The following is a 16,308-nucleotide window of genomic DNA, read 5'->3' as shown; positions in this document are numbered from 1 at the left end:
TTTAGATAAATGTGAGGTGCTGCATTTTGGAAAGGCAAATCAGGGTAGGACTTAAACACTTAATGATAAGGTCCTGTGCTGTGCTGCTGAACAAAAAGACCTTGGGGTGCAGGTTCATAGTTCCTTGAAAGTGCAGTCTAAGGTAGATAGGATAGTGAAGAAGACATTTGGCATGCTTTCCTTTATTGGTCAGTGCATTGAATGTAGGAGTTGGGAGGTCATGTCATGGCTGTATAGCACATTGGTTAGACCACTTTTGGAATACTGTGTGCAATTCTGGTCTCCCTGCTGTAGGAAGGAAGTTTGATTAGATTAGATTAGATTAGATTACTTACAGTGTGGAAACAGGCCCTTCGGCCCAACAAGTCCACACCGCCCCGCCGAAGCGCAACCCACCCATACCCCTACATTTACTCCCCTACCTAACACTACGGGCAGACACGGGGAGAATGTGCAAACTCCACACAGTCAGTCGCCTGAGGCGAGAATTGAACCCGGGGCTCTGGCGCTGTGAGGCAGCAGCGCTAACCACTGCGCCACCGTGCCACCCTTGTGAAACTTGCAAGGTTTCAGAAAAGATTTATGAGGATTTTGCCAGGGTTGGAGGGTATGAGCTATAGAGAGAGGCTAAATCAGCTGAGACTGTTTTCCTTGAAGTGTCGTAGGCTGAGGGTTGACCTTATAGAGGTTTATAAAATCATGAGGGGCATGGATAGGGTGAATACCCAAGGTCTTTTCCTCAGGGTGGTGGAGTTAAATGTAGGGGGTATAGGTTTAGGGTGAGAGGGGAAAGATTTAAAAAGGACCTGAATGGGAACTTTTTCACACACAATGTGGTGCGTGTATGGAATGAGCTGCCAGAGGAAGTGATGGAGGTTGGTACAATTACACCGTTTGAAATGCAGCTGGATAGGTCTATGAATAGGAAGGGTTTAGAGTGATGATGGGCTAAATGGGACTAGATGAATTTAATATATCTTAGCTCGGCTGTGTAGATGGACACCACTGCTTTTGCCAAATTGTTGGCTTTTTAAAATTCACATGTGGGACTTGGGCATTGCCAGCTGGCCAGCATTTAATGCCTGTCCCGAGTTGCCTTTGAACTGAGTGGCTTACTCCGCCAATTCTGAGGGCAATTAAGAGTCAACCACATTACTGTGGGTCTGGAACCACATGTAGGCCAGACCAAGTAAGGATGGCAGATTTTGTTCCCTGAAGGACATTAGTGAACCAGATGGGGCTTTTTTTTCCTGACAATCATCTCATGGTCGTTAATAGATTCTTAATTTCAGATTATTATTGAATTCAAATTCCGCCATCTGCCGTGGTTAAATTTGAATCCAAGCACACAGAACATTAGTTGGGTTTCGAGATTAATTGACTAGCAATAATGCCCCTAGGCTATCGCATCCCCAAAATAGTTTAAAATTATTAATATTATTAAACATTGCAAAGAAAAAATAGTGGGAAATGAAAAGCTAGTTTTTTGTCATTAAGCCTGAAATTGGAAAATCATTTGTATTTTTGTTTACCCTATTCTTCTAATCAACCTATTCAGAGATATCATTACACACTTCTGGAGCAGCTGGGAGCTGAACCCAGGCCTCCTGGGCCAGGGGTAGGGACACTACCACTGCACCACAAGAGGGACCTAACTGTGGGACACTTCACAAATTTATGAGTCATCCTTGTGGAGGGGCCATGCTAATCTTCTCTGTATCGTTCCAACTTTAGTATTTGTATGTTAACCTATTTCACACAAATCAGCTAATTCCCAATTTAAAATAGCTGCCAGAGGGACTTTGGATATCTAGTGTACTTGAACTCAGTGTATATTGTATTACTTGAAAGTGGGAAGTTTTTCAAGAAAGCATCAATTAGATGCTAGTTATTCTTTAAAATAGGGTAGCAATTTGAATTTAAAAAGACACTTCCACTGCAGCTTAAAGGGTTTCTTTGTGAGTTGTGCTAAGCATCTAACTTTATCTGCTCAACCCTCCCCCACACACACTCCGAAAATTTCTTCTTTACCATTGTTCAATGAAATGTATGACTGATGATGATAGGTCATTGCACTGAATACGGTCCTGTATTAGAAATGCGCATGTGGTATCCAGGCTCAAACTACTTGAAGCCCCTGAGGACATGCTCCTCTCTCCCCTCTTCTTCCATCCTGTAGATGACTATCTCCATTTACCCAACTCAATCCATGCTTCCTGATTCCACCTCAAAATCATTACAAATTTACACCCTCGGTATATGTGTCCTGCAGCTCCTTTTCCAGTGCACTAATTAAAAGATAATAGCTTTTGGGTTGGCATGGTGGCTCAGTGGTCAACACTGCTGCCTCATAATGCCAGGTACCCCAGTTTGATTCCATCCTAGGGGGACTGTCTGTGTGGAGTTTGCACAGTCTCCCTTTGCGTGGGTGTCCTTCATGTGCTGTGGTTTGCTCCCACAGTCCAAAAATGTATAGGTTAAATGGCTTAGCTATGGGAAATGCAGGGTTACAGGGAAAGCATAGGAGGTGGGATAGTCTTTGGGAGGGTGGGCGTGGACTTGATGGGCTGAATGATCTGCTCCCACAGTGTAGAGATTCTAACTGACTCTTCAACTGATTAGAAAAATGTTTCTGTTAATTTAAAAAGCATTGTTTCCAGATAATAGCTGGCACATCTTCACTGCCTGTCAGAAGTTCAGTTCTCTTGCTCATTAGAAATAATCTTTTCTCTTATAGCATGTCAACTGTTAAAATGTAAGCTCGTAAAAGGCTTCGGTTCTGTTCTTGTATCTTAAAAGTCCTTTTTAAATTTTGCACTTCTGGACAGGATACAAAAAGAAAATTGCATTTCTTGTATTGTGAACAATGTGGTTGATTCATAACCATCCTCTGAAATGACCTGTTAATTATAGTAAGATTCAAGTAAATCATGAAGGTACAACTGAATCTGACATCAATGAGAGGGTGGACGCCAATCTAGAATGAGCAGTGAAAGAGAGAGAGGTCTGAGACACTGCACTAGACAGCTGTATTTGATAACCTACCACATAAAGGTATAAATGAAGGTGTATTACAATAGGAGACAAAGTGAGGGAGTCACACTGAAAGGAGTAAAGTTACTGATCAAAATCATAAGGACAAATTGAAATTTAAGCAAGACTTCTTCAAAAAAAACTCTACAAGCCAGGCCAAGCTAAAAATGTAGTTTCACAGAGTGGAATTCACTGAATGAGTCCCTGAATGTCACACCTTATAAGCTGCTGAGGAAACTTCAAAGAGAGGCACCTAGATTTCGAAGGGCAATGATGTAAGGTTATCTAATTACCTTCTCTCAGCAAGAAAACTCTCTCTTAGAGTATTCCTCTCTTAAAGTAATATTCCAGACATGATATGAATTGAAAGATATGTGCTCTCGCCTTCCAGTAATATACACAAGGGGGGTTAAAGTCAATTGCAACCCCTGGTCTGTATGCATTAGTGGACTGATATACTAATGTATGTTGAAGGACACAGCTTAAAGATGACCATCAGGCATCATTGCACTGCAACTAAAAAGAAAAGATACTTTGTTAACCTGAATGCCAGAAACCAGTCAATAAGCCAGACACTGTCAAATATAAAGAAACAAGACAAAAGAATTTCAGCAAGAATCTCCAAATTGACTGCTCAATTGCCAATGTCTATGCTTCTGGTATTGCTCAACATAGCAGGAACTTTCCAGTACATATAATTAGGAACATGGGACTGGGATATCATAGCAATTGCAGACACATGGCTTAGGGATGGACAGGACTGGCAGCTTAATGTTCAAGGATACAAATTCCACAGGAAGGACAGAAAGGGAGGCAAGAGAGGAGGGCGAGTGGCATTTTTGATAAGGGATAGCATTACAGCTGTGCTGAGGGAGGATATTCCTGGAAATGCATCCAGGGAAGTTATTTGGGTGGAACTGAGAAATAAGAAAGGGATGATCACCTTGTTGGGATTGTATTATTGACCCCCTAATAGTCAGAGGGAAAATGAGAAACAAATTTGTAAGGAAATCTCAGATATCTGTAAGAATAATAGGGTGGTTATGATAGGGGATTTTAACTTTCCAAACAAAGACTGGGACTGTCATAGTATTAAGGGTTTAGGTGGAGAGAAATTTGTTAAGTGTATACAAGAAAACTTTCTGATTCAGTATTGGATGTACCTACTAGAGAAGGTGCAAATCTTGACCTACTCATGGGAAATAAGGCAGGGCAGGTGACTGAGGTGTCAGTGGGGGAGAGTAATTCTATTAATTTTAAAATAGTGATGGAAAAAGATAGACCAGATCTAAAAGTTGAAGTTCTGAATTGGAGAAAGGCCACTTTTGACAGTATCAAGCAAGAACTTTCAAAAGCTGACTGGGGGCAGATGTTCGCAAGTAAAGGGATGGCTGGAAAATGGGAAGCCTTCAGAAATGAAATAACGGGAGTCCAGAGAAAGTATATTCCTGTCAGGGTAAAAGGAAAGGCTGGTAGGTATAGAGAATGCTGAATGACTAAAGAAATTGAAGGTTTGGTAAAGATAAAGGAGGAAGCATATATAAGGTATAGACAGGATAGATCAAGTGAATCCTTAGAAGAGTATAAAGGCAGTAAGTGTATACTTAAAAGAGAAATCAGGAGGGCAAAAAGGAAACATGGGATAGCTTTGGCAAATAGAGTTAAGGAGATTCCAAAAGGCTTTTACAAATAGATTAAGGATAAAAGGGTAAGTAGGAAGAGAATAGGGCCTCTCAAAGATCAGCAAGGCAGCCTTTGTGTGGAGCCGCAGAAAATCGGGGAGATACTAAACAAGTATTTTGCATCAGTATTTACTGTGGAAAAAGACATGAATGATATAGAATGTAGGGGAATAGATGGTGACATCTTGAAAAATGTCCATATTACAGGAAAGGAAATGCTGGATGTCTTGAAATGCATAAAAGTGGATAAATCCCCCTGACCTGACCAGCTGTACCCTAGAACTCTGTGGGAAGCTAGGGAAGTGATTGCTGGGCCTCTTGCTGAGATATTTGTATCATCGATAGTCACAGGTGAGGTACTCGAAGACCGGAGGTTGGCTAACGTGGTGCCACTGTTTAAGAAAAGTGGTAAGGACAAGCCAGGAACCTGTAGACCAGTGAGCCTGATGTCGGTGGTGGGCAAGTTGTTGGAGGGAATCTTGAAGGACAGGATGTACATGTATTTGGAACGGCAAGGACTAATTAGGGATAGTCAACATGGCTTTGTGCGTGGGAAATCATGTCTCACAAACTTGATTGAGTTTTTTGAAGAAGTAACAAAGAGGATTGATGAGGGCAGAGCGGTGGATGTAATCTATGTGGACTTCAGTAAGGCATTCAACAAGGTTCCCCATGGGAGACTGGTTAGCAATGTTAGATCTCCTGGAATATAGGCAGAACTAGCCATTTAGATACAGAACTAGCTCAAAGGTAGAAGACAGAGGGTAGTGGTGGGGGGTTGTTTTTCAGACTGGAGGCCTGTGCCACAAGGATCAGTGCTGGGTCCACTACGTTTTGTCATTTATATAAGACCATAAGACATAGGAGCGGAAGTAAGGCCATTCGGCCCATCGAGTCCACTTCGTCATTCAATCATGGCTGATGGGCATTTCAACTCCACTTACTCGCATTCTCCCCGTCGCCCTTAATTCCTTGTGACATCAAGAATTTATCAATTTCTGCCTTGAAGACATTTAGCGTCCCAGCCTCCACTGGACTCTGTGGCAATGAATTCCACAGGCCCACCACTCTCTGGCTGAAGAAATGTCTCCGCATTTCTGTTCTGAATTTACCCCCTCTGATTCTCAGGCTGTGTCCACGGGTCCTAGTCTCCTCGCCTAATGGAAACAATTTCCTAGCGTCCACCCTTTCCAAGCCATGTATTATCTTGTAAGTTTCTATTAGATCTCCCCTTAATCTTCTAAACTCCAATGAATACAATCCCAGGATCCTCAGCCGTTCCTCATTTGTTAGACCTACCATTCCAGGGATCATCCGTGTGAATCTCCGCTGAACACGCTCAATATAAATGATTTGGATGTGAGCTTAAGAGGTATAGTTAGTAAGTTTGTAGATAACACCAAAATTGGAGTTGTAGTGGACAGCGAAGAAGGTTACCTTGGTTTACAATGGGATTTTGATCAGATGAGCCAATGGGCTGAGAAGTGGCAGATGGAGTTTAATTTAGATAAATGTGAGGTGCTGCATAAATGTGAGGTCCAGAACTAGAGGGCATAGGTTTAGGGTGAGAGGGGAAAGATATAAAAGAGACCTACGGGCAACTTTTTCACACAGAGGGTGGTACATTTATGGAATTGCAACATTTAAGAGGCATTTGGATGGGTATATGAATAGGAAGGGTTTAGAAGAATATGGGCCAGGAGCTGGTAGGTGGGACTAGATTGGGTTGGGATATCTGGTCGGCATGGACGGGTTGGACCGAAGTGTCTGTTTCCATGCTGTACATCTCTGTGAATCTATGACTTCCTTGAGCAATTCATCCCACATATGAACCACCCTCTGTGTGAACAAGTTGCCCATCAGGTCCCTTTTAAATCCTTCTCTTCTCCTTCTAAATATATGCCCTCTAGTTTGAGCACTTTATCTATGCTCCTCATAATTTTATAAACCTCTATAAGGTCATCCCTCAAACCGTTAAGGTCTAGTGATAAAGGTCATGGCAACATCCTGGTAAATCTTTTCTAAACCTTCTCTAATTTAATATCCTTCCTATAGCAGGGTGATCAGAATTGAACTCGGTACTGCAAAAGTGGCCTCGCCAATGTTCTGTACAACCTCAACATGATGTCTCAACTCCTATACTCAATAGTCTGGGCAAGCATGTTTAAGACTTTCTTAACCATCCTGTCCACCTGCAACTTAATTTTCAAAGAACTATGTACCTGAACCCTTCGGTCTCTCTGCTTTACAACACTATGCAGGGTCGAAAAGTGTGGTGCTGGAAGAACACAGCAGGTCATGTAGCATCCAAGGAGCAGAAGAGTCAATGTTTCAGGCATAAGCCCTTCATTAGGATTTTCCTGGATGCTGCCTGACCTACTGTGTGTTTCCAGTGCCACAGTTTGTGACTCTGACTCTCTTGCATCTGCAGTCCTCGCTTTCTCCTAACACTACCCAGGGCCCTACCATTAACTGTACAAGTCCTGCCCTTGTTCATTTACCAAATTGCAATACCTCAGTTATCTAAATTAAACTCCATTGGCCACTCCTCAGCCCATTGGCCCAAATGATCAAGATCCTTTTGTAGCCTTAGACAACCGTCTTCACTATCAACTATATACACTAAGTTGATGTAAGTTGCAAACTTACTAACCATGTGTCCTAAATTCTCATCCAAATTGTTTATATAATGACAAACAACAATGGACCCAGCACCAATCCCTGCGGAACACGGTTGGTCACAGGCCTCTAGTCCAAAAAAATCCTTCACTATCACTCTCTATCTCCTACCGTTAAATCAATTTTGTATCCAGTTGAGTAGCTCTCCCTGAATCCCATGTGATCTAACTTTACTAATCAGTCTAGCATGCAGAACATTGTAAAAAGCTTCATTAAAGTCCATGTAGACCACATCTGCTGCTTTGCACTCATCAGAACTAGGACATGAGACTTCATAAAAAGGACTGTAATTTGTACAGCATGAGAAGACAGTGCTGATTGGTTGGGCCACTATTGACCTGGAGATCCAGCAAGAACTGCTACCTGTCAATTTTAACTCTCAGACTAGGCAGGTAGATTCTGATTGGATAGGGTGTTGCCATGGGAATGGGACAGTGATTGATTATCTCCATGATCATTTCTGTTCATGGCAAAGGCACGATGCATGTACAAATTTGTGATAGGATTCTCCTTCAAATGAAACTCCTTCATTATTAATTGTATTATCACAAACCAGCATTTAACATGAGGCCCTGAAAGCAGTCATCAGTTCAGGCTCATGCATATAGTGGAACGTCTTAGGAGCAGACATATTTTCAGCTGCGATGTGAATAGCAGGTTGTGTTGAGTAATCTCAAAGTTTGAAAAGGAAATATTCACATATCTTGCAGCTGTTTCAAGAAAGCGGTCATGTCCTGCAATCCCATGGCAACACCCTGACCAGTCAAAACCTATGGGAATTAAGACTGACAGTTAACTGGTCAATGATGGCCCGGTCAATCAGTACCCCCTCTCAAACTGTATATCCTTTGGTCAAGTCTGTTATTTGTATCACAACCCTGATGAGTGTAAGTTGAAAACCTCAACTGTTTGTCTTCTTTCAACAAAATTCGAGTTCTGTATACTACCAAACAACAATGTGTTTTGGAGCTAATTTAACCAGACTTTCTGGAATAAGGAAAGAATGAGTTTATTATTTACTAAATGTGAAGAGAAGTAATACTTAAAGACTTACACACAGATTAGAAATGAGAAGTGGGTCCCAAAAATAAAGTAAATGGTATACAGTTTAGTCTCAGGATTGTATGTGAAGTCATAGAGTCTAACAAATGCACAGAAACAGACCCTTCGGTCTAACTCGTCCATGCCGATCAGGTAACCCGAAACAATCTAGTCCCATCTGCCAGCACCCGGCCCATATCCAGATGGCTTTTAAATGTTACAATGGTACTGGTCTCCACCACTTCCTCTGGCAGTCCATTCCATACACATACCACCCTCTGCGTGAAAAAGTTGCCACTTAGGTCTCTTTTATATCTTTCCCCTCTCACCCTAAACCCAAACCCTCTAGATCTGGACTCCCCGACCCCAGGGAAAAGACTTTGTCTCTTTACCATATCCATGCCCCTCATGATTTTATAAACCTCTATAAGGTCTCCCCTCAGCTTCCGATGCTCCAGGGAAAACAGTCCTAGCCCATTCAACCTCTGCCTGTAGCTCAAACCCTCCAACCAAGGCAAAGTCCTTATAAATCTTTTCTGAACCTTTTCATTTTCACAACATCCTTCCAATAGGAAGGAGACCAGAATTGCAGGCAATATTCCAACAGTGGCCTCACCAATGTCCTGTACAGCCGTAACATGACCTCCCAACTCCTGTATTTAATATTCTGACCAATAAAGGAAAGCATACCAAACACCTTCTTCACTATTCTATCTACCTGTGACTCCACTTTCAAGGAGCTATGAACCTGCATTCCAAGGTCTCTTTGTTCAGCAACACTTCCTAGGACCTTACCATTAAGTGTTAAAATCCTAATAAGATTTGCCTTACCAAAATGCAGCACCTCGCATTTATCTGAATTAAACTCCATCTGCCACTTCTCAGCCCATTGGCCCATCTGGTCAAGATCCTGTTGTAATCTGAGGTAACCTTCTTCGCTGTCCACTACACCTCCAAATTTGGTGTCATCTGCAAACTTACTAACTATACCTCTTATGCTCACATCCAAATTATTTAAGTAAGTGACAAAAAGTAGAGGACCCAGCACCGATCTTTGTGGCACTCCACTGGTCACAGGCCTCCAGTCTGAAAAACAACCCCCCACCACCACCCTCTGTCTTCTACCTTTGAGCCAGTTCTGTATCCAAATGGCTACTAGCTTCCCACAGAGTTCTAGGGTACACCTGATCAGGTCCTGGGGATTTATCCACCTTTACCCATTTCAAGACATCCAGCACTTCTTCCTTTGTAATATGGGCATTTTGCAATATGTCACCATCCATTTCCCTACAGTCTGTATCTTCTATATCCTTTTCCACAGTAAATACTGATGCAAAGTACTCATTTCGTATCTCCCTCATTTTCTGCAGCTCCACACAAAGGCCACTTTGCTGATCTTTGAGGGGCCCTATTCTCTCCCTAGTTACCCTTTTGTCCTTAACGTATTTGCAGAACTCTTTGGATTCTCCTTAATTCTATTTGCCAAAGCTATCTCATGTCCCCTTTTTGCCCTCCTGATTTCCCTATTAAGTATACACCTACTGCCTTTATACTCTTCTAAGGATTCACTTGATCTACCCTATCTATACCTGACATATGCCTCCTTCTTTATCTTTACCAAACCCTCAGTTTCTTTAGTCATCCAGCATTCCTTATACCTACCAGCCTTTCCTTTCACTGTAACAGGAATATACTTTCTCTGGATTCTCGTTATTTCATTTCTGAAAGCTTCCCATTTTCCATTCGTCCCTTTAACTGCGAACATCTGCCCCTAATCAACTTTCGAAAGTTCTTGCCTAATACCGTCAAAGTTGGCCTTTCTCCAATTTAGAACTTCAACTCTTAGATCTAATCTATCCTTTTCCATCATTATTTTAAATGTGATAAATGCTGTTACAGTTACAACATTTGAAAGACATTTGGATTGATACATGGATAAGAAAGGTTAGGGGGATATTGGCCAAATGCAGGCAAGTGGGTCTAGTTTAATTTGGGAAACTTGGTTGACGTGGAGTTGGACCAAATGGTCTATTTCCATGCTGTGTGCCTCTATGAATAGTTTCAACATGGTGGCACAGTGGTTCGCACTGCTGCCTCACAGCACCAGGAACTTGGGTTTGAATCCAGCCTCGGGAGTGTGGAGTTTGCACATTCTCCCTGTGTCTACGTGGGTTTCCTCTGGGTGCTCTGGTTTCCTCCCACAATCCAAAGATGTGCAGGCTAGATGAATTGGGAAATGCTAAATTGTCCATTGTGTTCAGGGATGTGTGGGTTAGATGCATTAGTAAAGGGTAAATGTAGGGAATGGGTTTGGGTGGGTTACTCTTTGGCGGGTTGGTGTGGATTTGTTGAGCGGAAGGGCCAGTTTCCACACTATAGGATTCTATGTTTAAAACAAATTTATTTGTTCTCCAGGAAGGTTATCCTTTCTTTTAATTAACCTCATCGTGACTGACTAAGGGGATGGCATTGAATAAGGAGGATAACCTCACCCAGTTTGACATAATAATTTGGGGAATCCCATCTGGAACCATAAGGGATCGTTGGCTGGGATCTGGTCATAAGAGTATGTGCAAACACCCAAAGTGCAGTATCTCCAGACCATGTGTCTGGAAAAGGAGCCCGCAATGTCTACCATTTCGCTTGAGCTGTTCAGGGAGAGATGGGCATCACAGGGAGTGGAGTGTATTATTTCCCCCTCCAACTCTATTTTGATTTAATCCCTGCCCTCCCCTTCACTGTTTGATCACGCAGCATTGCCCTTTGATGCTTATCACTGCTTGTCACTAGCCACTCGGGTGTTTCCTTTATTTGGAATGCAAATAAAGATTTACACACTTGCTTTTCACTGTGTCCAACACCTGCACACACCCAAAGAAAAAATAATACTCCAGACCAGCATCTCAATGTGTAGGCAGCTGTATTGGATTGAAGCACAGGTTAAAGCAGCCTAGTAAGCCTGCTTCGTGATGGACAACAAATAACGCCCACATCCCATGAAAGTATAGAAAAAAAGGTGAATATTACAATTCATCACAAGGTGCTAATTATTTTTTAAAATCCCTTGTTTAAAAATGTTCTTGGCCTTTTTCAGTCTTAACGGTTGTAGTTTTCAGCTTTTAAATTTTTCTCAGGGTGTTATCTAATCACTATTTTCTGATACACCGTTCAGCTTCACACTGTTTCACTTGTTTTGTTTGGATGACACCACCCTGCCCCTTGCCAAGTAAAACAAGGTGTGAGAATTTGCTCTGTCAAGAAAAGTGAAGATGGTGCTGAAATGTTGGTAAGTGCTCCCTCTAGTGTTTGCATGTTACCCAAATTCTGAGCGCATGAGATGACAAGCAGGTGAAGACCAGTTTGTTCATCAAAGCTGCTTGCGTATTATGATGACAACAGAGCTGTCTCCCACTGTACCAACGCCACCCCAATATGCTGTAACCTCTTCTGTTGGAAAGGAAAAACAAGGCCAATAGTGGAAAATTCCTCCCCAAACTCCAAACCAGTCCAGGAAACTATACAACCATGTGTTTTCTCCAGAAAGATTTACATTCTATAATCATGCAATCTCTGCCTCAGTCAAGAACCAGTCTACTTCCCTCTTAAAGTCAACATAAAAATAAGGTTTGATTTGCCAAGGTAGAGTTTAAATTCAATATCAGTAATACATGAAGATTAGTTAGTTTTAATAGTAAAGTTACCATTTGGGTGTCCTCCCTTAAAGTATTTTTTTACAAAAATGGCACCAAGTAGAAACTAATAGTGTTATGCCAATAGCATTAAGGAACGTAACCAACAATATACAGTGCTCATTCCTACACTAGAGCTCGACAAAAAGTAGCTCTGCACCAGCTGTATCTTGCAATCAGTGATCTGGCCTAACCCATTGGTAAAGGAAAATGATTTGATACTGGTGATAGATAGGAACACAGCACAATGGATTTTTACCGGACTGGTGGTCTCTCTATCAGCTTATGAGTGGTCCTGGTCTTCCCCAATCAGCTCAATTATCTTATACACAAACATACACACCACAAGCCCACCACCACTGTCACCATCTCCATTTACTGTAGACCTCTCAGCCTGGTTGTGTGAGCTTTCCCTGAAATGTGACGAAGGGAAGGAAGTGAATGGAAGAGCAGCTATTGATCATGCACAAGGAGGAGAGGGATGAAGTGTCCCCAGTAAGTGAGTAGGGAGTGCAGTGAACAGGAAAGGTTAGTAATGGTAGAGGATGAGATAGCTGGGAGCCCTTGAATGGTCAATTGTTCTGGCTCGTCACCCTTGGTGTGATGGTGTGTAATAGCAGAGTTAAGTGGAACTTTCGAGTATGAGGTAACAGACAGTGCTGAACACAGGAGATGTTTGACCTTCTATCTATATTGATGGACATCCCATTTTATGGTGGGGACAATACTGAACCTTACTGCTATCTCTGCCTACTCTGAGCATATCTGAGGGCGAGTAGTGGTCAACTGGAAGAATATTGACCTTCTCACCACTTCATCCACCTCGAGAGCTTTTTGCATGAATTGGGGAGTGGGTGTATTTTTCATCTGAGCCATGTTGTTGAGACATTAGACATAAACACCCAACGTGCAGAGCAGTTTCTGGTTTGCAGCATCCAAACTACTGTCCAGCTGATCTGAAAATACAGCACCAAAGCCTGGGAAGCTGGAAAGCGCTGGCAGTGACAAAAGCATCCATCGTGCTTACCACCAATAACTAAGTGTCCAGAATCCCATTTGCATAAATAATGAAGTAAGAACCGTGTGATTGCATGAAATAGCACACCCTGGAAGGATGGCATGAATAACACCATGAAACTCACACTTTAATTTCAAATGGAAAAATTCCACCAGTGTTGCTGTTTCCACAGATGATGCGGTTCCCACAACAGCCAGTTGGAGTGACTTTGCTGCAAAATCAAGCGTCATAAACCCAAAAGGAGTGGTCACACATGCTATGTTGTACCAAGGTCTTGTTCCAAAAGGCATGTGATTCAAATGACATGCTATGTTAAATATAGCTGTGACGCTTCTGAATCTAATGAAGTCCAGACCTCTGAATTCATGTCTATTTGTGAAGCTGCATTCAGAAATCAATTGAGGACTTCAAAAGAAATTGTTTCACACTGAAGTATATCAGTTATTTCACAGCGGAGTTGAAAAACCTTTTTCTGATTTCGTGAAGACTCGATAGCTTTAAATTCTTTTTGCAATTCTTCATCACTTGAAAACATTTTCAACCAGTTATGGGTACCAAAGCTTGCATAGCTTGTTAACAATTTTAAATTGTTAAATGCACTGTATTTATCAACAAAAGGGGACAATTCTATTATTCTTGAAGTGCAATATTTAGGCAGAAAACTGAAATTTGGAAACTAAAACTGACTGAGTTTCATATAACCTTCTACTAATTGAGTTTCTGGATGTAACCACAGATGCAATTGAACATTTGAAAAAAAAATCATTGCTCATATAGTCATAGAGATGTACAGCGTGGAAACAGACCCATCAGTCCAACCCTCTGCACCGACCAGTTATCCTAAATTAATCTCGTCCCATTTGCCAACATTTGGCCCATATCCTTCTAAACCCTTCCAATTCACGGACACAACCCGGTACCTTATAAATGTTTTTAATTTACCAGCCTCCATCACTTCATCGGACAGTTCATTCCATGCATGCAGCCCCCTTTACACGAAAAAGTTGCCTTTTAGGCCCCTTTTAAAACTTTCCCCTCTCCCTTGAAACCTATGCCCTCTAGTTTTGGGCTCCCCTACCTGGGGAAAAGATTATGTTGTTTACCCTATCCATGCCCGATAAGATTTTATAAACCTATGTAAGATCACCCCTCAGCCTCTGACACTTCAGAGAAAATAGCCCAAACCTATTCAGCCTCTCCCTTAGTTCAAACCCTTCAATCCCAGCAACATTCCTGTAAATCTTTTTTGAACCCTTTCAAGTTTAACAGCATCTTTCTTGTAGCAGGGCGACCAGAATTGAATGCAGTATTCCATCTTGCAATATTGGCAACATACTTTAGTGTTTATTTTGAAAATATAGACACTGTTTTGAACACTTGCCTAGTGGGAAGTGAGCAGAGAAGCTGGTGGAGCTGTAATGTAACTGCTGACTAAGAAATAAGTTTCCGGAACAAACACCCATCTAGTTTGCCTCCTTGAGGAATCTGGTTCCCAAAAGAGCCACCATTGCCTGTTTTCATTTGGGTTGGCATGGTGACTCAATGGTTAGCACTGCTGCCTCACCAGGGACCCAGGTTTGATTATACCCTCAGGCAACTGTCCTTGCGGAGTTTGTATATTTTCCCCATGTCTGCGGGATTTACTTTGGTTTCCTCCCCCAGACCAAAGACATGCAGGTTAGGTGGATTGGCCATGCTAAATTGCCCATAGTTTTCAGGGATGTGTAGGTTTGGTGCATTAGCCATGGGAAATATAGAGTTACAGGGATAGGATCGGGGAATGGGTCTGGGTGGGATGCTGTTCGGTGGACCGGTGTTGACTTGGAGGACCGAATGGCCTGTTTCCACACTGTAAAGATTCAATGGAAACAGGTCATTTACTTCCTCATGTCGTTACACCTTTGTTTCCCTAGCAATGGATGTTTGTGCAATCCCATTTGCTGGGGCTTTGGAAAGAAAGGACAGGTCTTGCTTGAAGTGCAGAATGATTGCTGAGATTGTCACATGTCACAACAATGATAGACAAACTCAGCAGTGAGAAACAGGTACATGAAAACATAATTAAACACTCATTACGTGCAGCAGTTGGCTTTATGAGTAACTACAGAATTGTAATATAGATGGAGGTCTCTAGTTACTCATGCATTTGAAAAAGTGCCCTTCAGCCAAAAAAAAAATTGAGACCACTCTCAACTCTCAAGGAACCAATACAATGTTTATACTGCAGTCATTTCTTTCTAAGCTATTCATGTTGTGATCAAAAGCCTGTTAATCACCCTGTTCACAGTACGTTCAGCTCCATGTTATATGATTACTGCACTATTCGTTTAATAATGTAAAGGTGCCTACTCTAAGCTTATATGTTATACACTTAAAGACTAAATTCATCCTCTATGGTGGTATTAGTATTATTGTGTTATGTTAGTTATCAAATAATACAGGGTTCATATTGGTTCTGGCTATGTTAAGTGTTCTCACTTTGTTCTGTGTTAGATATTATGAAAGCATATCCATATTTTTACACAGTCCACAACATAAAGGCAAAGTCATCTATTGATTCTTCTGTACAGGCAAAGTTTACTTCCATTAGGACATAAATCAAAGGGGAAGTTTTCCCTTGGATTCATAAGGCAGTGAAGAACCTTTGAGGTAGCTATGGTAAGTTCTGAACTCACATTTCTTGATTTAGCCTGCATTTAGTACAGGGATGCCATTTTACTGAAAGCATGGAAATAGGTGCCTAAAATGGAGCTCATCAAGGCACAACTTCCCAAATGATCCTATTTTAAGGATTCACACATGTACAGGGACCCTAGAGTGAAACTTTAGGGAGGACGAGAGAGGAGAAAGAGTTGTAAGCAGGGGAGGGGTTCAAACAGCTGAGATACAGGCACAAATAACAACTAAAGCACCCAGCATTTTGTACGCCTCAGCAATCAGGCCACAGAACTGATTGGATTGTGCATTTATCAGGGTTAGGTAGCCAATCCTAGACAATAAAATCCAAGTCTCGACTTCATGGCTGCTCCTAAATCAAATTGTTCTTCCCACAATCGCACAGTTTGGGAAATGTGTTCTACAATTTAGGATTTCCTGTCTGGAGTGGTTGATTGACACTCAAAATGCCAAATATCAAGTTTACATTCTACTGGGCAGAGGCACAGGT

The 16,308-nt window shown here is 41.8% G+C and overlaps 1 non-coding gene across 1 annotated transcript; it reads right to left on the bottom strand.

The window, feature by feature from the left end:
* Positions 1-1,651: 1,651 nt before the first annotated feature.
* On the bottom strand, positions 1,652-1,760 carry LOC122548709. Its single transcript, XR_006311320.1, has one exon. It is a non-coding gene; the product is annotated as a U6 spliceosomal RNA (small nuclear RNA).
* Between the last annotated feature and the right edge of the window lie 14,548 nt (positions 1,761-16,308).

Source organism: Chiloscyllium plagiosum, chromosome 3 (genome assembly GCF_004010195.1).
Source record: "Chiloscyllium plagiosum isolate BGI_BamShark_2017 chromosome 3, ASM401019v2, whole genome shotgun sequence".
Taxonomy (NCBI): Eukaryota; Metazoa; Chordata; class Chondrichthyes; order Orectolobiformes; family Hemiscylliidae; genus Chiloscyllium; species Chiloscyllium plagiosum.
This window is presented reverse-complemented; position numbering and strand designations above follow the sequence as displayed.